Source organism: Poromitra crassiceps (genome assembly GCF_964638095.1).
Source record: "Poromitra crassiceps genome assembly, chromosome: 6".
NCBI classification, from domain to species: domain Eukaryota; kingdom Metazoa; phylum Chordata; class Actinopteri; order Beryciformes; family Melamphaidae; genus Poromitra; species Poromitra crassiceps.
The window spans coordinates 22,668,991-22,694,809 of record NC_139627.1 but is presented as its reverse complement, the minus strand read 5'-3'; the positions used below and the strand labels follow the sequence as shown (position 1 = coordinate 22,694,809).

Sequence of the window (25,819 nt, the reverse complement as noted above, 5' to 3'; positions counted from 1 at the left end):
GCTTTGGATTTGATTGGTGGTTGGCAACCAACTTAGAGGTGCATTACCGCCACCTACTGTATAATAACAGCTTTACAACTTAAACTTCTACATTGTCCATTTAACTAGTGCCCATCCCAGATTGCTCCCATTCACCCAATAGTCCATTCTGTGAACCCAGATCCATTTGACTATGCCAATTTACATGCCTCCTTCAGTGTATCATTCAACTCCTGTCCTAATACATCTTCAATGTTTAAAAACTTTCTGGCTGCATCCAACACCATCTTAATTCGCCATGAATGCTAAAAAGCCTTTTTTGTCCACCTTATGTTTTGTCCAGTTCCACTGTTCTCCAGTTCCTTCTCCACTTCCCTCTCTGCCTAGTACCCTAGCCTCAACGCGAGACTCATCAGTCATTCTTCCTTCAGGAGGATGAATGACTGATGAGTCTCGATCGCGTTGAGGCTATACCATTACCTACCCATACTTTTGACAGCCTCAGCATAAGATATTCCTTTCTCTTCTCTGATCTTGATCACTTTCACTTCCCTAATCATTTTAGGACACTACATGATGACTTCCCTCGCAGTGCAAGCACTTTATCTCCTCTTCACAATCTTCCCTAGACTACTACAGTCCTCTTTGCCACATCGTCCACATTTCATAACACCTCTACATACTGCAGTTACATGTCCATATTCTTGACACCTAAAGCACCTGAGAGGAGCCCTCTCATACAACCTTACTCTGTAACGGTAACGGGGGCACGTAACGGGGGCACGGTGGCTCAGTGGTAGAGCTGTCGCCTCACAGTCAGAAGGTCCTGAGTTCGATTCTCGCCTGGGACACTGTGGGCGCTGTGGTTGTGTTCCCCCCCATATCTTCAGTGCCTACTGCCCAGGTGGGGTATCTCGTCGTAAGGGCCTTTCTCTCTGTGTGGAGTTTGCATGTTCTCCCCGTGCTCCCCCAGGGGGTTCCTCCGTATATAACCCCCCCACTAAAAACATGCAGAAGATCAGATCGTCATCGTCATCCGACCAGTGACGACAACATCCGAAGTTGGTCCCCGGGCGCTGTACGAGAAAGCGACCACTGCTCCTGGCCTGCCCCCGGAGGAAAGGACATGCCTGGATGGGTTAAATGCAGAGGACACTTTTCACCGGCCACCGTCAGCATGAGTGTGTTGTGGCCGCATGCATGTATTGTGGTGTTCGTGTGACAATAAAAGACGGGGCTTGTCCCGTTACGAGAGTAACATACATAATCCAGAAACACTCGATCCAGAACCTCTTCATGAGACCTTCACAATCCAAAACAAACTGAATAGGTTTAAGGGCTTATTTCCTCAGAAACATGTTTGTTTAGATGATGATTGTCAATTTATGAATTAATACAATAACTCAAGTTAATTATTTCAAATATGATCATGGCTGTAGTGCAAAGAGCCAGGTGCAAACACAGGGGGGAGGAGGGTTCAAGGAGGCTCAGTTTGAAGCAGGGGGTGGAGAGAGTTCAGCGAGTAGCCAGGTTCAGGTTCAAGAGCCTGGGGGGAAAGCTGTTTCTGAGACTGCTGGTTCGGGCTCTGAGGCAAATCGCAACACAAAACTCTTAAACCTGTTTCTTTGACATGACTGGTTTTCAAATCATCTCTTCTACCAAGAAAACACATATGTATTTACTTTGTTTACTTTGCTCGTAGCGCTGTGGCTGCATAAAAAGGGGGGGGATGACTATGTGGATTAATTAGATTCTGCCGGTAGTTTGAGAAGGTTCAGCCCAGTCTTTAGCAGTATGGTATGTATGTAACAAATAAATAATACTGTACTTTACTTAAGTATGTTTTGAGAGTATCTGTACTTTACTCAAGTATTTATATTTCTGTCAACCTTTCACTTTTTCTCCACATTATACAATATATACTTTTACTCCAATACATCTCCCCTAAGCAACTTCATTACTCGTGACTGACAATAAAATACAATAAAAAATCAATAGAAATTTGGTAGCCTGCAAGGAGGCAGTTTTGGCCAATCAGTGCTCCTAATAGCTTGCAAGTTACATTAATCAGGATCCACACTCCATTCCAGTTGGTGGCGGTATTCCAACAAGGCAAACATCATTTACCAACCATTATAAAATCAAAGATTTACACTCAGCATGTCCTTCTTGCTTTTTTATTAACAGCATTTACTTGTACTTTTACTTTCAATACCTAAGTAAATTTAATATCAGAAAATTATTTTTGATACATAGGCTACAGTAAATCAGATACTTTTACGCAAGTAATATTCTAATAAACGACTTCTACCAAAGTCATTTTCTGTTACATCTGTACTTTTACTCAAGTGTGACTTCCAGGTACATCATCCACCGCTGGTCTTTAGCTGCAGGGGCAGAGGCAGCGTCTGTGAGCAGCTGCTGCCCGTTCGGTCAGGTGAGCCTCCCTCGTCCTCTGTGGATGGTTCACCACCATCAGAGGACACCCAGATGAAATGAGCAGCTGTCTGCTTTCATGGATCGCTGGCGTGATGGCCGGTACCAGCTGCACATGGACTTGTTATCAAACCTGTTTAGCCTGTACCGGAAAGCAATAAACGCTGTAATGCTGAATTTAGAAGTCATATACCGGTCACATTTGTTCTTGCTGTTAAATCGGAATTTATTGTCATGTCAAACAGGAATTTTGAGCTGCAGAATGATGCTGCGGGAGAGTTCTCCGATCTGATTGGGAACATAAAAATCTTCATATCTACAAGATGGGAGTTGTGCTCATAGTAGCTATGGATGCTGTTTGAGAAGATTAGATATACTGCACTATTTACCAAGACACAAGGTGTGCTGACCTCAGAGCCACACTGATATTCAGTGATCGGCAAGCACATAGGCGTGAGCATGCTGAGTCAGCCATCAGCTATAGAGAAATATCATCCTCAATGTGCCAATGCTTTCTTTGCACAGGCTGGTTTTCTTTGCATACTGGAGCAAGTAATGAGGGTCTGCCGTGAAGCTGCAGCAGGCCCTGATTTAATGTTCACAGTGAGATGCAACGATGTCAATCAACAGTAAGACCTGAGTGGCTGTGTAGTTCATTCTTGTTATTGGAATTTGATGGTGTTTGACTATTCCTCTAATCTGATAATGGTTAAATAAAGTGAATGCAGTGCCTTGAGCGGTTCTGCATGGTTATTACTTTCTGGCTGAGCTGCAAGACTGGAGTTAATATAATATCCTGACAGCCAGGTGTGCGTGCGCGCGTGTGTGTGTGTGCGTGCGTGTGTGCTTGCGTGTGTGTGTGTGTGTGTTTGAAGGAAAAAAAGGGGTGATTTGGGGTGAGAGAGGTGGTGAGGAGGAAAGTATCCACTGACACTGCAGTCTGCACTTATGAGCATGCATACACAATAGCTATGTGAATAGACACACAATAAACATCCTAACCATAGTGTAGGCTTTATGTTAAAACACTAAATTTCAACATATAGTAACTATAGATGCTGTATGGACTGTATATAAATATCATCATTCGTAGTCTAACTATTATAATATATCGCACCAGGATTAAAGGATGGCTTTACCGGTAATCAACCCACTTTGTATTATTAATAATTTTGGTAATATAAGCACATGGGCAGTGTTTACCTCTCTCTCTGTTTTCCTCATGGAGATCTCCCATTTCCTCCTCTGGCAAAGCGCTCCGTTCTGACGCGTTTTACATCACAACGGCGCTGCAGAAGTTCTGCTGGAGAGGCAGAATCTGCTCCGAGGGCAGCTGTTATTGTTTATTTTTATTTTTTAAGTATGTGCACATCCACAGAGAATGAATTGCATTGAGAGCCTTAATTAACCTTAATGACTTGCAGCTGGCGAGGGCGGAGTTTCTGCAGGCAGCAGCAGGAACATCTTTCTGCGTGAGGTAAACAGAGAGAGAAGGCAAACACTGCCCATGTGCTTATATTACTGAGATTATATAAAGGGGGTTGATTACTGGTAAAGCCATCCTTTAAGATTAGTGAGAAATAATCAACAGATCTCCTGAGCACCTGGATTTTCAAACCATTAATGAGCATTATTTCTCTGCTAATCCGTCTCAGCCCAGCAGCCAGATGCGTTCGGTATACAGAAAATATCCATCTTAAAGCTGCACTAGCAAGATTCCTATGTAAAATACAAGCGTTTTATCAGGCAAAATCACAAAGCTAGGCTGCAGCAGAGCAGTGTCTCATCTGCACATCACATGAAATGGCCCTGCTAAGGGGCCCTCCTACCTGACCCGCGAGCCATGCCACACACAGTCACACCTAACACCCCAGTGCTCCTAGCCTGGGTGAACCCAGCCTTCAACGTGACGTCACAGACTATGCCTGTAAGGTAAGTAAGTTTCTACGTGACTGATAGTAAATGGAGATCACGTAGAGGCTGGCTTTACCCAGGCTACAGTGCTCCCTCCTTTAAAACAGTTTGCTCCATCTGTCGGTCTAAGAATAATAGGTTATAGGACAGAATGAGGTAGTAGGCTATAAACAAACAATTGAATATAATTTATTTCTATATAATAGTGAATATTACCGTAACATTGTCATAAATAAATTGTCATCTGGCTGATGATCCAGCATTTACTCTAGATACTGACCAGTTGCATAGCACCTGTAAATTAGATAGCTATACTATTATTAATTTTATCAGCCTCATCAGGCCCATTCAAACTGGCTCCCCCAGATTTCCTTGTATACATTTTCAAATATAAAATAACGAGAAATCTCATATGCGAGCTTGATTCCTAGGCTCGGCCGCTGCAAGGCTTACATACGCAGCTCGGCTGCTGCGTGGCCTCGCCTGATCTATTGGCATGCACAGCGCACAATTGCTCAACTTCGCATCACTGATGACATCACAATTGCTTGAGTGACCATCACTGATCACATCATGGAGTGCTCGAGTGATGTCACTCAGTGCACAATTGCTCAACTTCGGCCTCGCTGCTGCGTGGCCTCGCCTGCTCTATTGGCATGCGCAGCGCACAATTGCTCAACTTCACTGATGATGTCACTCGCTTATATAAGATGATTTTTGTCAATAATGATGTCACTGATGATGTCACAATGCCTCTGACATCATGGGTGATGTCATAGGATGATTTTGGACAATGATTATGTCACTGATGATGTCACAATGCCTATGACATCATCAGTGATGTCACTGACAGAGAGAGCCCATTTACTCCCTTTTATATGGTGATATTTATACTATGGCTTGGCTGAATTCTTGATGGTTTTGAAATATGTGTGCATCCATATTGCCTAGTAGTAGGCCTATGCCCAGCTAATCAACATTTTAAATTCAATATTTAGTCAATGTCAATCATTGCTTTCCATCTTGCATCAGTCAGTTGTAATTAAACCTTGACTGAGAGACTAGATATTGTCTTGTTGCTGCTGTAAAGCGTGAGTTCTATTTCATCCTACCAGGCCTCTGGTTATCAGGAAGGATTCATAGAAGCGTAGTGTGTGTGTGTGTGTGTGTGTGTGTGTGTGTGTGTGCGTGCGTGTGTGCGTGCGTGTGCGCGCGCCATGCTTCAACAATCAAAATAAAGTGACTGAAAATGACTACTCCCAAATTTAATCTATTTTTCTCTCTCTGACAGACACACACAGACATGCACACGCGCGCGCACACACACACACACACACACACGCACACGCACACGCACACGCACGCACACACACACACACACACACACACACACACACACACACACCCACACACACACACACAAACTGTATCCATTTGCAGCCCGCAAGTTCTTTCTTTGATGTTACTGACAGGTGTAGGCAGCTTTTATCAGATTCAAGAGCCTGCTATTGAGTGTGTGTGTGTGTGTGTGTGGGGGGGGGGGGGGTGGAGGTGGAGGCAAGAGGATGTGAGAAGGTTTCACTTCTGAACAGTAGGAGAAATAGAGCCACTTATATGAAACGGTGGTCCACAGACTGTAAACGCCAACACCAGAGATCATTTCCATATGGTTTATGTGTGTCAACCCCCCAGGTGAAAGTGGTTAACAGCTTTTGTTCTGACGATATATATTTTTTTTTAATCATCTCAGAAGCCTGGTGACTATCTGGAACCAGGGAACGCATCAGGTTTCTTGTATCTGTAACCTCAAACAAGCATGAGCTCATGACCAATAGGCAATCTCTCTTCAAAAATGACACATAGCACACCTAGCAAGTAAAACTCACTTATTTTTTATACTTCTTTAATAATTATTATCATCAGTATATAAATGGGAGCTGGGGCTCTGTCTGTCCCACTGATGACATCATCAGTGATGTCATAAATCCCACTGATGACATCATCAGTGATGTCATAAATCCCACTGATGATCAGTGATGTCATAAAATCACTCAAACACACACATACACACACAAAGTCACGAGAGAGACTGAGGGAGAGGGAGAGAGAGGAGAGAGACTGAGGGAGAGAGAAGAGAGGAAGGGAGAGAGAGAGAGAGAGGGGGGGGGGGGAGACTGAGGGAGAGAGAGAGGGAGGGCCAGCTCGGTGAGCTGCAGGACAGGCAAGCCCATGCAGCGGCCGAGCCTAGGAATCGAGCATGCGCAAGATGCCTAGTTTTAAAGAAGTGCACAGCTAAATGCAGGTCTTGCTTCTTGGCTGCTCAATTTGTCAATTTCAAATTTCATGACACTCAGGGACATAACACACTCACCTATACACACTTTTTTTTAAGTATTTTCTTTAGTTACTTTATTTTATTTTCCTCATGAGAGCATTACAACCTATGTGCTGCAGAATGACAGCTATATCACAACATAATGAAGTCAGACTCTCTCTGTGGAGCTGTTGGTGTGGAGGTTGGAAATGACTCACCACCAAACCGCCAGGCGTTATCCAGACATGGCTCTCTTTGTCACCTAGACCTCACCGGGGGAGATGTTGCACCTTGCTATGTATAAAGTGTTGTTCCCCATCTACCTTCTGTGAAAAGACCCTTGTGTGGGGATCATTCATATTGGCTAGAGTGGTTCCAGTAAGCTGTCTTGCCTGTTCCCTTCAACAAACTCGCTGTACTATGCAGAAAGAAAGAAAGAAATGAAAGAAAGAAAGAAAGAAAGGAAAAACCGTCTCAAGTGGCAACAGTATAGCACATAACCACACATGTGTGATTATACAGTAAGAGATTTAGGTGGACAAGAAAGGACATAATTTTTGGCTCTGAATATAGGGTCATCAACTTTTGGCACCATTGAAATAGTCCAATTAACAAACAAAAAACCCAGCAACCACTTGAGTTAAAGTGAAGTTCAGACCATTGACTGCAGCCAGCTTAATTTCAAAAGTAGAAAATACTGCTACTGCACATTTTCTTTTGGTCTGCCGCCGTTAAGAAATGTCAAAGCACCACCAAGTTATTGCGGGGTCGGGGTGTAGGCTAATAGTGCAGTAGCCTACCAGAGACAAACTAATCATGGAGGAAAATATTCAGTTTCATCCGATCATGAATTATAAATGTAGAAAGCCAAGAGTAAGTTTTTATTTAAAATGTGGAGAAGAGCAACTTTGACCAAACAATCACATTTACCCACATTAACACATGGCTGGATTGGCAGCTAAACTAACCACTGCTCATGACTGACATCTGGGCTTAACAACAGCATATGATTGACAATGAATAACGTCAGCGGATCCAACCGTCACACAGAAAATAATATTACAAATAGTGATGTTTGAGAATTTATGGTTTTCAATATGGCGAGTATGTCCTCTCCTCTAACCTCTAACATGTCACACGCAGTGCTGCCAGCCATATGCTCTGAAGGCAAAATACAGGGGGATCCATTGATCTCATTTAGTCTCAGCACAAACCAGTGGAGCTGAGGTCATTTTGCCACATATGAGCTGTGACCAATCAGATTCACAACACCAGTGTAATGACATCGCTCATCCTGTCCTTGAGCTAGCTGACTTAGGTGCGTGCCAAATGAGATTTCACTCAGACCCCTTCAAATATGTTTTCCTTCCACTGCGACCCAAATCTGATAACATTGTGAAAGCAAAATTATGTCAAGCCCTCGATGGCATGGAATATCAGCCATTTCACGGACATATTGTTTGGTTTCTTCTTGGCTTGTTGTTTATCTTCCTACAGGGAGAGAAATGTGTGCGTACACAATCTTCTAATATATCATTTTTTAGAACATACTGTAAAAGGAATTATAGCTGCTGCGCAGCAATGGGTCGTGGCCGGGCAAGTCTCAAGGCTTTGAGCTAGAGGTCTTTGGGTATGCCCGACCCCCCGAATACCCGAGGTTCCGACCCGGACCCGGCCGGGTCTGGGTCCATTCAAAAGAAGTGCCAAACCGCTTGACAAAACCCTTAGAAAAGTCATAGCACACCTGTCCTCAATAAGCCGCATGTTTTGAGTTCAGGCATGTCTATGTGGCGCAGGAATTGTGGGAGTTATTACGCGCCAAAAAAGTGGCTGCTGCGCAGCAATGGGTCGTGGCTGGGCAAGTCTCAAGGCTTTGAGCTATTATGACATCACAATTGCTCGAGTGACATCAGTGATGGCATCACAATTGCTTGACTGACTGATGACATCACAAATACAACCTAATTGCCATAGGTAATTAAGGCAATTAGGCTATACACGGGGCCAGAATTCAACGTTTTGATGCACTGTGGGCTCAATTTTTGACCGATCGAAAATCTGTTTCGATACTTTTGTGTAGGACAGTCTAATGATGCAGATGCTTAAGTTTGGTGTCGTTTGAAGAAAAAATGTGGGAGGAGTAGGGTTTAATTAGTTTTACAGTTTTTGCAGTTTTGCGGTTAGACTTCATAATTGGCCATAGGTTGCATTGTACAAAAGTTTCTCCTCATTTGGGCGCACATTTCGGTGAAAGTTGCAAAGCTGTAGCACGTATGCCTGATTTTTTATGAATTTTTTAAGTTTTAAACTTTAGACGGTCGCTGTAGTGCCACCGTTAGAACTATTGGCCCCAAATTTGTGTCAAAGACGTTTGGCATGGGACTGGACCTTTGTGCAAAGTTTGGTTAGTATTCATCCATGGGAAGTCGAACTTCCCGGGAGGAAGAATAATAATAATAATAATAATACAGGCAAATACAATAAGTGGCCCTGCCGCTTCGCTGGCCCGGCCACTAATTAACAGCAACAAAGTTTATTGGTCACAATCTGAAGTCTTCTGCTATGATTGTCACAGAAGCTGCAGTATAGTATAACTGTGTTTTATCAAGGCTCTGGCACAGTGGAAAGTGATAGTAGACGGTCCCCCTGCCATGCTGCTGGCAAGAGGGCAATCACAAGCCAGGCTCCCTGAGGTGGAACAGTGATCAACAGAAATGAAATGGTCCTACTGTCATCGGAGAGCTTAGATCAGTCCGAGGCAAAGTAATGAACACTGCCAGAGCCGCCTGACAGCGAGCTGATGGGATACTTCGTCTGCTGTGGCCGGACTCCAAGGCCTCGTCCAGAACGAACAACTCTTTGAAAGTGGCCATTACAAGGTGTGGGCGGAGAGACAGAGCCGCACATATCTCCGCATTTTCAAAGAGTGGAGGACTTCTTGACCTTGGTTATGATGAAGCGTCTGCCGGCCGCCTCTGCATGGTAATTCGGTCTGTTTGCCATCCGAGCTGCTAGCCGGATCTGCCGGAGCGCTTCTGGGGCGCACAAGTCATGATTATAAATGGCGGGTAAACAGTGAGCATCAAAACGCCATAACAAATCCTGAGAATGATTGGGGCGGCGGTACGAGGCCATGTGCGATTGTAGAGTCTGATGTAGTACAGAGTCAGGTGATATGTCACGCCTTCAGTACCTCTTTCTCCAATCTGCCTGGTGTTTTTCCACAAGGTCAAGTATAGTGGGCTGATTTGTGTGTGTGTTTGTGTGTTTTGACAGGCGCACAAATGCATATATTATTTTGATGCAGACATGTGCGTGCACGCACCACACCAGCCTGCATATAAATGCAAGGGGCAAGCATATACATTGGCGTGCTGTGTGTGTGCAGGCAGATGTGCTCTCTGATTGTTTTCGAAGTCTCTTTATTGCCTCGGTTGCTGTTCTGCAATTTCACAGCCCAGAGTCTACAGACACACTGAGAATAAATTAAACAGTCTATTGACCTCACTTTGCTGGCATCCAACTTTCAAAATGAATTGCACTCAATGGAAAATGAATCAGAGAGCAGAGCAGCGAGGAGATGTCAGAAGAAGGACCACATTTTCATTGCGGGAGTTGCGCGAGATGGACAGGTCCGGCGCAGGCTGAATAATGGATGTACAAATGTGACCTAGCTCTATCATTTTCAGTTGCAACAAGATTTTATGAGAAAAGATCGATTTTGGCTGTTTGGGGATTTCATCAGGTTTTAATCAAATAAGGTTGACAGGTTCTAACCCAGGACCTTCTTGTTGTGAGGCAACAGTGCTAACTACTGAGCCACTTCAGTAGAATTCAAAAAATGGTTTAAACTTTACAGTGCATGTTTGCACTATACTGTACGCACACAATCGCAGATAATAGCCTGCTTTGTCTGTGATCAGAGACAAATAAAGATAACTAACTCCAAACAAGCTGTAATGTACTATCGTCTGGCCGTGTACTTTATATCGATCAAACTGACTTTTGGGGTTGCTTCCACTAGCAGCTTGGATACAGAGGGAGAACCAATGTGTTCATTCAGAGACTGAGGGGCCTGACCAGCTATTGAATTCCATTTGAATCAGACATAATGTAAACATAAATCTCTATCAGCCTCTGCGTACATACAAAGGGGTGTGTTGTGAAAATATTAGATTTAGCGGAGTTGTTATTGTGTTGCGGGCTCCATTGAGCACTCGACTGTATTGACCGTGTTTCGCAGTTAATGGATTGAATAAAAAGCCTGGTCAGGCTTTAAGAGGCGTGTGGTGTCGTTTGGGGTTGAGTGGCTGTCGGTCAGCGGGAACAGTAAGTCAGTCACCCAGATAGGTGTTGGCCTCGTGGAAGACCTAATGATTGTTGTTGTCTTACTGCAAAACCCACCTTCTCTGCCTGTCCTTATGCATCTATGCATTAATGTTACAAGATGCAGAAGGTCATTATCACCACCAGTTTTACCTCAATATTATGAGAGGAAATCTTACCGTTGTCATGTTTGCATTGTGTCCGGGTAGTGCAGCGGTACATTGCCTGCCCGCCAACACGAGGGTCACAGGTTTGAGCCCCCGTGGTACCGCCGGCTTGGTCTGGCGTCCATACAGGCACACATTGTTTATTTAAAAGGATCCCTATTAGCTGCCACCAAGACGACTGTTAGTCTTCCTGGCGTCCAAACACATTACAAAATACATTACAAGCAATAGTAAAATAACAATAGTGAAATGGTAAAATGCAATGAGCACAATGGAAAATCACAGAAGTCAGTATAAAACGCAATACAAAAACAAGACAGACAATATAGGTCAGCTAGACCTCTAGCTGACCTATAGCCAGCTAGCGGTGTCTGAGGGTGGGAAACTGGATTAAGGGTATGTGTCCTGGTCGCTGCACTAGTGCCTCTTCTGGTCAGTCTCAGGGGTCCTTGAGGAACCCCCTCAACGACTCCACTTTGAGAACCCCCGAGTTAGAAAACCTGCCTCTGTAGTGTAAATGCATAGCGGTGAGCAGTCGAAAAGGGTCAATATTGCGGGCTTTTTGTCCCAGTAGTTAATTGCATTCACCTGGTGTCCCAGGTGTCAATCAACCCCTTAGATGCTCTGAGGACCAGGCTGGAGGACCACAGGCTAAAGGCAGTGGAAAAAGTGCTCAAACCTCCCTGCTGCCTGCATAAGATATGTGCCCAAGACAAAACATAAAATATGATCAAAGGTTTGCAGAAGGTTTACAGGTCATTCATTAGTAATAACTGGAAATAACTACATTTAGTCATATCCAAGTAAAAAGAAATGCATTTGTATACATATGTGGATATTGTACATGTGCATGTGTATGTATGTATCTATGTATGTATGTATCTATGTATGTATGTATTCTACATAAATGAAAACCCAGTGATGAAGCGTTTATTGTTTGTGCACAGTCACTTTCTGTAATGAATGCCCTCCCTCCCTCTGTGGAAGATAAATCAATCGAGACAACAGTTTCCTCAACAGTGTTTTCTCCTTTTGCAACTATCCTTCACTTCCAGCACCTTTCTCAGTTTTCAAAAGTCATCACTGCATATATTAACTGGCCTGTTATTTAAAGGGTTACCGAGTATGACGATGCACTTTATTTTGAATCAATGTACTGTTTGCATCACTCCAATCAACAATGATATGTTGCCCAAGTGTGTGAGTGGAATGGATATAACAAAACAGGAGAAGAAACTAAGATTGGGAAGTGATGAGTTATATCACTGTTGATCCTGTTATTATTCAAATATATTAGTAGTAGTAGTAGTAGTAGTAGTAGTTTATTTGTCATTGCATAAGAATTTACACAACGAAATTCCAGGCTCCCCATCGTGCAACCATTCAGTACAATACAATACAATCACCAATTAAATAACAATTCACCAAAGCAATTCACCAGGCGCCACAGTATATAGACAAAGACTAGTAATAATAGCAGCAGCAGCAATATTCTTTGATTGTTGGTTCCTTTGTTATACATAAATATTATCACCCATTTGGGTGATGTTTTCTTACCTAGTGTTTGTATGAGAACAGAGCTTCCCCATTTTCATACAAATGCATCAATGATTTCAATGATCTAACACATAAAAGGGGAAATCTACGTATTATGTATGTATCTGTTTATCTCACTGTTGGATTTTCCTCTGACACCGTCGGCCTGACAGCATTCATATTTGCCATGGGTACCAACTAGGGGTGTCACGATACACTAATTTCACGATACGATACGATACGATACACGATATTGGGTTCACGATAACGATACGATACGATATTTTAACAATATTTTTTTTAACAAAAGTAAATAATTTTTATGTATTTATTTATCATTTATTTAACCATGTGAGTCCCGTTGAAATCGAAACCTCTTTTCAAGGGAGCCCCGGGGAAATACTGGAAAAATAGTCTTTCATTTGAAATACACAAAATACAAAACAAATGCTGTTTTTGGAAATTGTTATAATAACTAGAAAACAACATGGAAGATAATGCTTCTCTTGCAATAGAATGTGTCACACTGTCACAAACTAAATGTTTGTTGCATGGTGAAAGAGAAATAAAGTATACAATCTATTTCTTAAATAACTACCCCCTCACTCATGCGTGTTGATTCTGCTAAATTTGTTCTATTATTATTATTTTTTTAACGATATCATTTTTTTCTGACGATATCGATATCGTGACGTTTCGATATCGCGATATATCGTGCGACGAAATATCGTGACACCCCTAAACCAAAGGCTTTAAAGAGCCAGACAGACTGGGCGGCCTCTAGCCCGGCCCGGTGCTTTCCATGTTTGCACACAACCAACCAAATGCTTTAAAGAGCCAGAGAGACTGGCTGGCCTCTAGCCCGGCCCGGTGCTTTCCATGTTTGCACACAACCAACCAAACGCTTTAAAGAGCCAGACAGACTGGGCGGCCTCCTGCTCGGCCTAGCCCGGCTTTCCATGTTTGCACACACTGTAAAAAGGTTGCTGTAAATTTTACAGCAACTTACTGGCAGCTGGATGCCAGTACTTACTTACTTATGCCTGACACCCTCGGGTATAGGCCGTCGACTTCCAGAGTTCTCGGTCATTTGCGTTCTTTTCTATCTGTTGCCAGGTGTAACCCATTCTCTTCCTGTCTGCTTGGAGATCCCGTCGCCAGGTGTTCCTTGGCTGGCCTCTTTTCCTCTTTCCTTGTGGAATCCAGTGGATTTACAGTAGAGAAATTACAGTAGTGACCAAATATTTCCCCATAATCCTTTGCTATTTACAGTAATAAACTGTATAAACAGTTTTACAGTATATTACTGTACATATTACAGTAATATACAGTACTATACTGTATTATAAACAAAAATCGGTTAAAGTGTACCGGCAGATGTTCCAAGCAGACGGTGACAGGGCCAGATTTTTGAATTAGGTCATAATGGCCAAAAACATCCAATTAGTCGTAGCACTACCCACAGCAGCCAGCAGGTGTCACACACACACACACACACACACACACACACACACACCAATTAGTGGTTGCACTACCCACACCAGCCAGCAGGTGACACACACACACACACGCGCGCACGCACACACACACACACACACACACACACACACACACACACACACACACACACACACACACCCACACACACACACACACACACACACACACACACACACACACACACAGTGATTGCATGCTCCAACGGGTATCAGCAATTAGTGATAGCACTACCCACTGCGTCCAGCAGGTGGCAAACAAACACACACACACACACACACACACAGACTCAGTGATTGCATCATCCAACGGGTACCAGAACTAGTAGTGAAAATAAATAGTCCCTATTTTGCTGTGGGCCTCCTGAAACCCCCCCTTCATGGCCACCTGGTGGTTCCTGGCCCACACTTTGAGAACCAGTGGTCTATTTAGATGTCTTCTGTTGTTTAAGCTGAATTTATTTGAGCCCAGTAAAAACACCATTTAAACTATTGTCATTTCCAAACTGTGTATCACAATCACAGAAACAGGCTTATAACCCAGGCAGTTAATGTGCTTACGCTACCATTTGAATGCTATTCACAGTCTCTGATGTCCTTGTGGCACACTATTGTCTACAATTATGAAAGCAGACAGGAGAAATAAAAATGTAATAAAAAATCAGGCGCCCTCAGCTTTGTGTCTCATATCTTTGAAAGAGCAACAGTGCCCTCTGTCAGCCTCTATCAGGATCTCACTTGTTATAGCCTCTCCTGCTCGAGGTTGATTTGGCTTGTCTTTTGCCAATAAATCTTTTTACAATAAAATTTACTTGACTTGAGCACAAAATTCACTGCAAAAACAACTTATTCTTAATCTCTGGAACTAACTACATGCTTGACACAACCCCTGTATAGATCCCCCCCCCCCCATTTACAGCAGCTATATGCACTATTTTTCAAATGGCTTGAAGAATATCCATTTGAGGTGATAGCATGCCTAAAAATCTGTACATCATTTGAGGAAAAACATGATAATGGGGGGGATACAAGGATGTAGAACCTACATCCTTGTATCTAATTGTTCTCCAACTGTTCATAATTCTGAAACCATAATGCAACAAATGTGGAGGATGACCAATGTTTACTCCTGCTCCCTAAAAAGAGGCAAAACCTATTTCTGTTAGTAGAGTTCACAGAATGAATGCTTCGCCGACAAAATTTGCTACAATTATCTATGCCATAATAATCTGGGTGGAGGTAACAGCTGGAGGAGGCTCAGGATATACATTCTTCATTCTACTACGACTACTACTACTACAGTACTACTCCCACTGCTTTTGTGTAATAAGATTTATGTTATGAGGAAAAACCAGGACATTGCAGCACCAGCTCCAGATGAGTTTGATGCATTGGACCAATTTCAATCTGTAGAAAAGAGTGGTTTACTGCACTAAAACTCCCAGAATCCTTCACACCTCATTTTCCCTTTTTCACTCACCTCATGCACACCTGCAGACAATGCAGACTGATTAGACCCAACCGTCCCTGCTGTATTTAAACCCTCAGTCTGTTGCTTGGTTTCAGTTACCATGCTGCCTTGGTTTGCTGCATCCCTTTGTGTGCGGAAATGACAGAATAACCACCCACTTGGATTACACACTCCTTACCTTACTTTACCTTTGTACTTTACACACCCATTTTCCTACAATAAATGATTAGACTGGAACCTACTACCATCTGCTCTTTTGTCCTAACTGACAAGTACCCATTGAGTTGAAACAAACCTGGAACCAGACTCTCCTTATCAGAACAGTTACCTTACATAACATTATTTTTCGTGGTCCTTCGAGCCGGAACGACCAATTCAATGGACAGACCACCATCATACCATGAAAGCCAGCCTTCTCAAAATCACCCGTATTTCCTCAACCTGCCAGCCAGTATGGATACAGTCAGCGAAATGGCCCAATTTTAAGATTTCATCATGAATGAAAGTACGGCTCTTGGGAAGAGGCTTGATAGGATGGAGACAAGGGCCACGTTTCCCAAATAAGAACGTTCTTAAGGAGTTAAGAAGGCTCAAAAGAAGAGGTCAGCTAAGACGGAGCCTTAATAAAAGAGTGTTTCCCAAACGTGTTCTTAATGCCCTTCTTAAGACAGTGCTAAAGAAGGCTCTTAAGAAGCATCTGGAGCACTGGAGCTGTCCACCATCTCGGTGCTGAAAACAAATCAATCGATGCCAGGCTAATTGATTGTTCCACATAATTACATGCTCCCAAATGAAGTTTTGATGTAACAAGTGGCGTCCTACTCACCCCCATCAATAAATAACGCTAAAAATGAACAAGCGATTATGATACTAACTGCGGGCTGAATCCTCCCATTCCCCTGCTGTTCTGCCTACCTATTCCATGTAGGATAACGTTATGTACCATTAATTTGCAATATGTAATGTGCTAAACAAATTAAATAGCCTTACTCGCATTGCCCATTACAAATAGGTTCCCCCACAAAACGCAGAAGAATATCTAAAAACTTCAACTAACTGACACAAATAATGACCAATGACCTGGATAAAATCAGACAAATAAGACAATGAAAACATAAATACATAACTTGGTGCCGGGATGGTTGTAGAATAACCTAATCGTGGTCATGTTAAACTTTATTAAACGTTATTTATTTCAGACATGGACTGCAGTTCAAATTGCTTTATATACACAGCATAGGTTAAAGTTGGTAAAAATTGCGAGAAACACTACAGAGCAGCATCACAATTAAAATTAAAATGTAAGCGACCTTGGGTTCTGTGAAAGGTGCTATATAAATCCACAACATTCTTATTATAAAAGGAATCCATTCTGATTAGAGGAATATAGCCTATGGTAAAACATTTAAAACACAAGTAACCATATTACATAGAGGAGAGATTTTCAAGTGTTCCCCAATTTTAAACACTAAAAGGTGCATGAAAGAAAGGAAAAAGGGGAAAACACAATAAGATGAACAGTGTACACTGTATTAATATCTCCTTTTGCCTGACACGGCTGGATCTGCGCGCGTTTCGTCGCTAAGAAGGTGTTAAGAACGCCCCAGACCCTTCTTACAAAACCTTTTTAACGAAAGATCGTCTTAGGCTAAGAAGCAATCGGGAAACGCGTTGGCTTCTTACGGGAGCCTTAAGAAGGGTCTAAGAACAAACTGCTGTTTGTGCCTGTTTTACTTGCACTTTGCATGGCTGTGCACTTTAAACTGCTGCTTGTGCCTGTTTTTACTCGCACTTCACACTGCTGTCCATTGCAAATTGCTGCTTGTATCTGTTTTACTTGCATTTTAAAGTGCTGCTTTGTGTTTGTTTGTTTGTTTTTTTAATCATGTGATACCATGTGTTTTATGTCTGCAGGGCCGCGGGAAGTACGGGTGCTGCAGGTGCTGCAGCACCCCCTAGTGGCGAGATGATTTTTTTTCATTTTTCTTTACAAATGTAATTAAAAATATTTTGCAGTGCACTATGTTCCTTTCTTGTTTGGGAATGTTTCGGGAAATGATTGCATTATTGATATACTGAAAATGTAGCCTATTTAAATACTGTAGAATTATCAACAATAACAATCAAGGAAGTTACATGCTTGTAGGCTAGAGAAGAAGAAGAAGAAGAAGCGCACATGCACGCACATGTTGTGTTGAACCAACCAACAACCAATACGAATTGTTTAATCTGGCAATAAAGAAACGTGAACTTGACATGCTATTTTAATAGCCTACTCAAAAATGCACCTCCCACTATACAGCAAAGAAAGGAGTCAATGTTTCTTGATATAATCATTGCCATTCAGATCAGAATAGTTAGTCTAGTCATTAAGTTTGCTGATAATATTTCTATCATGTTAACTCTGTGTCATGTTAACTGGTGTATTCAGAGCAAATAGGGAGATATAGAGCATTATCATCATGCTATATATCTCCCTCTTTGCTCTGAATGAGTGAGAAAAGGAGAAAATACTGAATAATTACATCACAGTATAATCCTAATGTTAATTTAAAATGAGATATTCCTCTAAATATGGCTAAAAAATGTACCGAGAGTCCCTTCCTCCCAGCACCCCCTGCTTAAAGTGACTTCCAGCGGCCCTGTATGTCTCTGTGTTTTTACGCTCACTGCAAATCAATTTGCCCTTCTGGGACACCTAATAAACTTGAATCTTGAATCTAAGAAGCTTCTTAGCGCTAAGAAGCTTTTGGGAAACCCGGCCAAGGTCATTCTGCTTCATTCAGAGCTTCACATTCCAAACCTCCTCCTAATGTCTACTGGTCAGGCTGCAGCAGTCCAGGGCAAGCCCCTCTGTGTTCCTCCTCCTGCTGGCTTGGGCCAGTGCTCCAGTAGTTCACTTCCTGCGGCGCTGCAGGGCCAACGCTCCAGTGTTCTATCGGCAGCCCATCCCTCAACGCTGACCTCCTGTGGGGCACATCCTTCAACGTCGACCTCCTGTGGGGCCCACCGTTCGTCATCGACCTCCCGTGCGGCCCAGCCTTCGCCGCCGACCTCCGGTGTGGTCCAGCCATCGTCTTTGCCGCCTGGCTCCTGCGCGGCCCAACCTTCACTGCCGACCTCCTGAACGGTCCAGCCTTTGTTGCCAGCGTCCAGGCCGGCCCATGTGAATGGTCCTGCCTGCATCGTCACCGTCCGGGCCATCGTCCAGGGTTGGTCCAGCCGTCAGCCATGCCTCCTGGTAACCCTCCAGACCTGCTGTGCCTGTTCGGCCCTGTACCTGGCCGTCCCCCTGACTTTCCCTTCCCCTTCTCCAGCGCCCGTACCACTTGCCCCTGCTCACTCCCTCCATGGGAGGGGGGGGGGGGGGGGAGGGGCGCTACTTGAGCTGAACTGTTTCAAGCCTTTCCCTTTATGGAGCAGCACCCTGTTCCACTTTCCCTGGCCATTTGGACATTAGCCTCCTTATGTTGAACTCCTCTGCCCACAGTCACTCTTCTTTACAGTATCTATTCACTTTGTGAATAGGGGCCACTGTAGAAAGAGTGGCCTCCTGGACTCAAACTCTTAGAATCCTCCACACCTCCCATTTGCCCTTTTTCACTCATGCGTCATGCACACCTGCAGACAATGCAGGCTGATTCGACCCAGCCATCCCTGCTGTATTTAAACCCCTCTTAGTTTGTTCCTTGCATGCTGCCATGGTTTTGCTGCATCCATTCGTGTGCGGAAATGACAGAATAACCACACACTTGGATTACACACTCCTTACCTTACCTTTGTACTTTACATACCAATTTTCCTACAATAAATGATTAGACTGGAACCTCCTACCATGTGCTCTTTTGTCCTAACTGACAACCCATTGAGTTGAACCAAACCCGGAACCAAGGTTCGAATTAAACAGTGGCCTTTTGGGGGAGCCCTATTTTCTGGTGCACACCGCTACTAAACATGTCATTAACATGCACGCACATACATGGACGTGCGCAGCAGCGTGTTCTATATTGCATATCAGGCAAAGAAGGGAAATTAAGCTGATTGTTTGTGGTTAAGAAGGCTGATTTCTGCAAAAGAATAGTCCATTACACACTACTTTGAAAGAAGAAAAATAATAAGAACAAATAACAAAAAAAATATAACGAGCCTTAAAACTCCTTATATTTAAGCAATATATCACGAGAGCAAGTGTGTTGTGATGAATATATCACACTGATAAGCTGTTATCCCACGAGGCCGCAGGCCGAGTGGGATAACAGCTTATCAGTGTGATATATTTCACAACACACGCTGCTCGAGTGCTATATTGCTTTTATAAAAGGGTTCCAAGTATAATAATATAATAATAATAACACTATAAATCCGACTGGCATTTTATTCTGACTCAGTTGAAACACTACTGAAGGCGGGACCTCTAGCAAGAAGATAGACCTGCGGGTGATTTGATTGGATCGTTCTGGAGACTGAAGTTGACATTGGCCAATCCTGGCGCTTGGCTGAGAGCAAAGCCCGACCAGGGGCCGGTTGCACCAATGGCGGCGATTGAGCCAGAAAGACAGTCTGAATGAAATTGAATGTAACGTTCCCAATTCTATGTATTAACTTCTAAAAAACTATCGGCAACATTTTGGAAGGCTAAGCCACACAACTAGTTAGTTATAATCTAACGTCGTGCTTTCAAAGACAGCGAACTGGCGGTGTTACGACGAACACGGCTCAGTTGACCGCAGTTACGACGATGACGGTCAAAAAGGTCTCCGCGGAGATCTCTGCACTCTGCAGTGACCAGTTGGTGCAACCGGCCCCAGAGCCGTATGCCGACAGCAAGTAACGTACTTTTAGTAAGAGAGTTGCGCCATCATGCGTCCATAATGACTCATTGTACAAAGACTTGAAGGACTAGTGACCCTCCATACAGCAGATCAGGAGAAAGCTGTTTGGCTCGAGCGCAGTGCTGCCATTTAGTAAGAGAGTTGCCATGGTAACCAATAACCCATGGCCATGGGTTATTGAACTCGGTTACTGGAATTATACAATGGCTGTGAACCAATCAGATTGCTTGATTTGAGGTACCCATTTTATAATTAAGCAATATATCACGAGAGCTAGTGTGTTGTGATGAATATATCACACTGATAAGCTGTTATCCCACGAGGCCGCAGGCCGAGTGGGATAACAGCTTATCAGTGTGATATATTTCACAACACACGCTGCTCGAGTGCTATATTGCTTTTATAAAAGGGTTCCAAGTATAATAATATAATAATAATAATACTATAAGTCCGACTGGCATTTTATTCTGATAGAGTCAGTTGAAACAATACTGTAAGGCGGGACCTCTAGCAAGAAGATAGACGTGCGGGTGATTTGATTGGATCGTTCTGGAGACTGAAGTCGACATTGGCCAATCCTGGCGCTTGGCTCAGAGCTTTTCCAAAGCCCGACACCAGAGCCGTATGCTGACCAAGTAACGTTACGTCTTATTTAGAAATGCGGGGTTAAGAGTGAGGGCGCGCGAGAGAGGGGTTCAGCCCGCGTCTATTCTTGTACAAATCATCATTTTCTGCGAAGTATTAGTAAAGTTATAAGCGAAGATCGATTCACAAGGATCTGAAAGTTGTCTCCGCCATTTTGTTTTTGAGGTACTTTTAGTAAGAGAGTTGCGCCATCATGCGTCCATAATGACGACTAGTGACCCTCCATACAGCAGATCAGGAGAAAGCTGTTTGTCTCGAGCGCAGCACTGCCATTTAGTAAGAGAGTTGCCATGGTAACCAATAACCCATGGCCATGGGTTATTGAACTCGGTTACTGGAATTATACAATGGCTGTGAACCAATCAGATTGCTTGATTTGAGAGAGCCATTTTATAATTGGATTTATCGAAATGTCTATGGAGAAAATGGATGCGGAACTTAGGCCATGTTCAGACTAGGAGGCCAAATCTGATTTGTGAACTTTAGTGACCTATTAATGATTCTATCCAGATTGGTTTTATGAGTCTGGATGCTCCAAGTCTGATTTGTGTCACTTGTCCCAAACCACATATGGAGGTAGTTTCTAATCTGCTTTCGACTGATGTGACTTCAGTGTAGCCTAGGTAAACCCAGCCCCCACGTGACCTGCTCTCTCAGTTCCCAGTCATAGTGACTGAGAACAGGTCTGAGAGCAGGTCACGTGGGGGATGGGTTTACCCAGGCTAACTTCAGTGTGGATGCACTGATCACCCAAATCAGATTTGAGAGTGTCTTTTGCAGGGGGCGGGGACTTGAAGAGCAGAGAACAGACATGCAAACACTGCCAGAAACATTGTATGTTGGCTCATTGGCTCATTGCATCTGGACACACAGATCTGACTTGAACACTTGCCCAAATCAGATTTGTGGCAGTGCGGACACACTCCCAAATCAGATTTGGGAAACCAATCAAGATAATGATTAATGACTTTAGCAGCAAATCGGATTTGCCTGTAATGTGAACATGGCCTTACTTCCGTCACGAAAAGTCACGTGCCTGTTGAGCTCTATGATGACTATAGTCTGTGAACAGGCAGGAGATCGACCACCTGATGACCTGGTGAAGTCAAAACAACTTGGAGCTCAATGCTCAAAAGGCAGTGGAGATGGTTGTGGTGGACTACAGGAAGAACACAGTCCCACCTTCCTCCATTACCCTGGGTGACTCCCCAGTCAACACTGAGTCCTTTCGCTTCCTGGGAACCATCATCGGCCAGGACCTGAAATGGGAGCCGAACATCAAAGCTCTCACCAAGAAAGGGCACAACAGAGGATGTACTTTTCGTGTGTGTGTGTGTGTGTGTGTGTGTGTGTGTGTGTGTGTGTGTGTGTGTGTGTGTGTGTGTGAGAGAGAGAGAGAGAGAGAGGGAGAGAGAGAGATTGAAAGAGATTGTGTATGAGAAAAAAACAGAAAACTTTTCACATAAAAATGTGTTTTAATGTCTGACACATGCCTAAACAGTGCCACTGTCATCTCTTTGTCATTCTGTCATTCTTTTTTTCGAGGGGGCATTTCTTCTGTATCAATATCACTCCTCAGGTGAATAATATGACTCATCACGTGTGCTTCACCTGTTTATCATTGTGAACCTTTACCAGGAAGGTTTAAATCACATCAAAACATTGACACATTAGGGGAACCGTTTAACCCCTTCATAATGGCAGCTGATGTCACTCACACAAGAGAGAGGATAATATGTAGGCTAATGAAAACATGTCACAAATGTCAGGGGTTTCTCACAGTGGAACACACTTTCCATCACAGAGACAATGGGGATTGGAGGCTACTGTACATCAAAAAAGTATTTTCTGTATTATGTGGAAGAAAGGCCGTGGTAAATCGGATATCGTCAACTAAATTAAAGATAATAGAACTAATAGAACAGGACATTAACTACAACAAGCATTGACAAATAGCATTCATTCCCTGGCTCTTAACAGAAATCTACTGATGATGCCTGTTGTTCACCACAGGAGGGAGCTACAGTAAAAGAGAGGATATACTATTCAACAGGGTTCAAGGAGTCATCACACAACAAAAAAGAAAACATGGGGGAAAGAAAAAACATTCCTAATGTTCATTACACTCTTTTACTTTTTTGTTTCTGTAAAACTAGCTACTCTTAGCCTTACCAGCACCAATACTGAAAGCCTAAGTAGGCTATTAGTATTGCTATTGCTACCACCACCACTGCTACTACTACAACTGCTACTATTAACATTATACTACTTTATCAATAATGATAATAATACTGTAGTAAAATAATAATAGCCTAATACTTATTATTGTTGTTGTTGTTGTTGTTGTTGTTGTTGTTGTTGTTGTTGTTGTTGTTAATAATAATATTAATAGTGATAATATTATTGTTGTTGGCCTACAAAACATAGCCTACTTTAAATTCCTACAAGAATATTATAGATATAGGCTATCATTGGAGATAGCCTACGTAAAGACTCACTATTGAGTAAAAATCCCTATAGGAATATTCTGATGATATTTTTTCTTTGCTGCAGCATTAGAAACAAGAAAGCCTCGCTGTCTGAACCGCTGTAACCTAATCGATCACCGAGCGGAGAAGCAGGTAGACCGGTGTGGGTCCACACCACGCTCTGACTGATCCGTTTCTCTGTGTCAGACCAACTTCCCACAAGACACTCGGCTGGCAGCTGCTCTGCTCTGGAGACTGAGGATGGAAGAGGAAGTCAGCGGTGGATTTAACAACTGTTGCTTTTTTGCTGCTGCAGACAGCCCGCTCTGCCACGCCATGCAGGGCAATAGAATGACGTCTATTCCTCACCGAGACACGTCTGGAGCAGCAATGTGCAACTTCACGGGATTATAGCAACTCCTGCGTGTTTAAGGTAAATCTAAAACAGAGAGAGGTAGAAATACAACCTGCAAACTGCCTGTGTTGAGTAACCATTAGCCCTTCATTATCATCCGCCTGTAACAGACGCTCAAAGGCTGCTGGAGGCGCATGTCTGTGACTGCAGCAACGGGAGACAAGGAGCGTCTGTCTGGTTACATGGAAAGCCAGACGGGCTGTGCTGCTGTCAGACTGTCTGCGGTGATCGGATAACCTGTTGAATTGCAGCTGTCATTCATCCTTGCTGGGGCAGACATGCAGCACAGCCCGCCAAGCCCGGCAAAAATCAATTAACACATAGAAATGCCAAGTGCTGCCTCCCCCCCCCCCCCCCCCCCCCCCCCCCCAACACTGGCTGAGCGTTATTCACAAGGATGGGGAGTGGAGGGGTAAAGGCACCGGACACAATTTTTATTTATTTATTTATTTATTTATTTATTTATTTATTTATTTATTTATTTATTTATTTATTTATTTATTTATTTACTTATTTATTTATTTAGAGAGAGAGAGAGAGAGAGAGAGAGAGAGAGAGAGAGAGAGAGAGAGAGAGAGAGAGAGAGAGGAGTTTACGCATAGGAAGTGGGGTCAAAGTGTAAGTTGAGGCTTTTTAAATTAACCATCCTGAAAATATTTAATTATAATTATTTATTTCTTTTCTTTTCTTTGCTATGGGCTATGGTGCCTTTGGGTGATCACGCAGTCGTTTTATTTAAGTCTACTACTAGCTTTGGCAGCAGCCTATGAGGTCTTGCTGGTGCTATAGAGCCTACTCAAATGAGTTACAGTCTCCATCTGCACTCATGCTTTTCAACACTAATTTACCTGCCCACGGTTTTCCAATCCCGTGCTTGTTGAAAATAGCCTGGCTGCTCCCTAGCTGCCTCTTTGGCTAATTCCTTAGGAACCGGTGCATCCAGTTTGATCCATCCCTCTCTCACTCTCTTTCTTTTCCTTTACCAACTTACTTGTCGAGTCTTTTCCCCCCTTTGGTCTGCCACTGCCAAGCGTGTCATAACAAGCAGCCGCCAGAAACTTATTTCTGATCAAACGCCTGCACAGTAGGACGGCTGGGGGGTCGAGGCGAGCGTGTAGGGCTTAATTGATGGGAACGTGTCGGTGTCTGTAGCCCTGAAGGTGGATAAGTTGCCGGACAGAGGCGCACAGAGCACGGGAGGCACCTGGAGGAGAGATGCGCTCCCCCTAAACTTTCCTCTATATATTGCTCCCAGTTAGTTGGCTCTTACTGAAGCAGGATTCATTCATTAATGAGAGAATTGGGCCTAATAAGGTAATTTTGACATTTTGCATTTTTAAAGGGAGGAGAGTGGAGACAAGTTATCCCCCCTACTCCTTGACGCAGATCACCAACTGAAGCAGTGCACAGTGGAGGAGACACTTGAAGGTAATTAGCCTATAGGCCTATCAACCATCAACTTTTTTGCTTGCTTTCTTGTTTTGCTTCACACTTAACGTTTTGTTATTCTGGTTATTAATAATAATAAAAAAAAGTCTAGGATTAGCCTGTGCAGCACTCCAAATAGTTTCCACGCTTGCTACTGTAAAGGGCCAGAGTTTCCCCAGAGATGGATGCTCATTCAAAAGCGGCAATCTGCTGTCACAGAGAACTGCTATTATAAAATAGTTGAATCCAAACAAAATATCTGAAAAATATTTTCAATTAGCCTTTTCAAATAGCCTTTTCTTCAAACTAACTTCATGGACAAACCATTATGTTCGTCAAGGAACATCGTGTGATGTGACTGTGTATTTAACTCAGTATTACAACTCTGTGGT

The 25,819-nt window shown here is 43.3% G+C and overlaps 1 protein-coding gene across 1 annotated transcript in view; it reads left to right on the top strand.

Moving 5' to 3' along the window:
* Positions 1-23,986: 23,986 nt before the first annotated feature.
* Positions 23,987-25,819, top strand: part of ikzf2 (IKAROS family zinc finger 2) — a gene marked incomplete at its 3' end in the record, with an annotated part of 32,102 nt that continues 30,269 nt past the window's right edge. Inside the window, exons 1-2 of the mRNA XM_083639526.1 lie at positions 23,987-24,017; positions 25,342-25,427. The remainder of the gene's footprint in view (positions 24,018-25,341; positions 25,428-25,819) is intronic.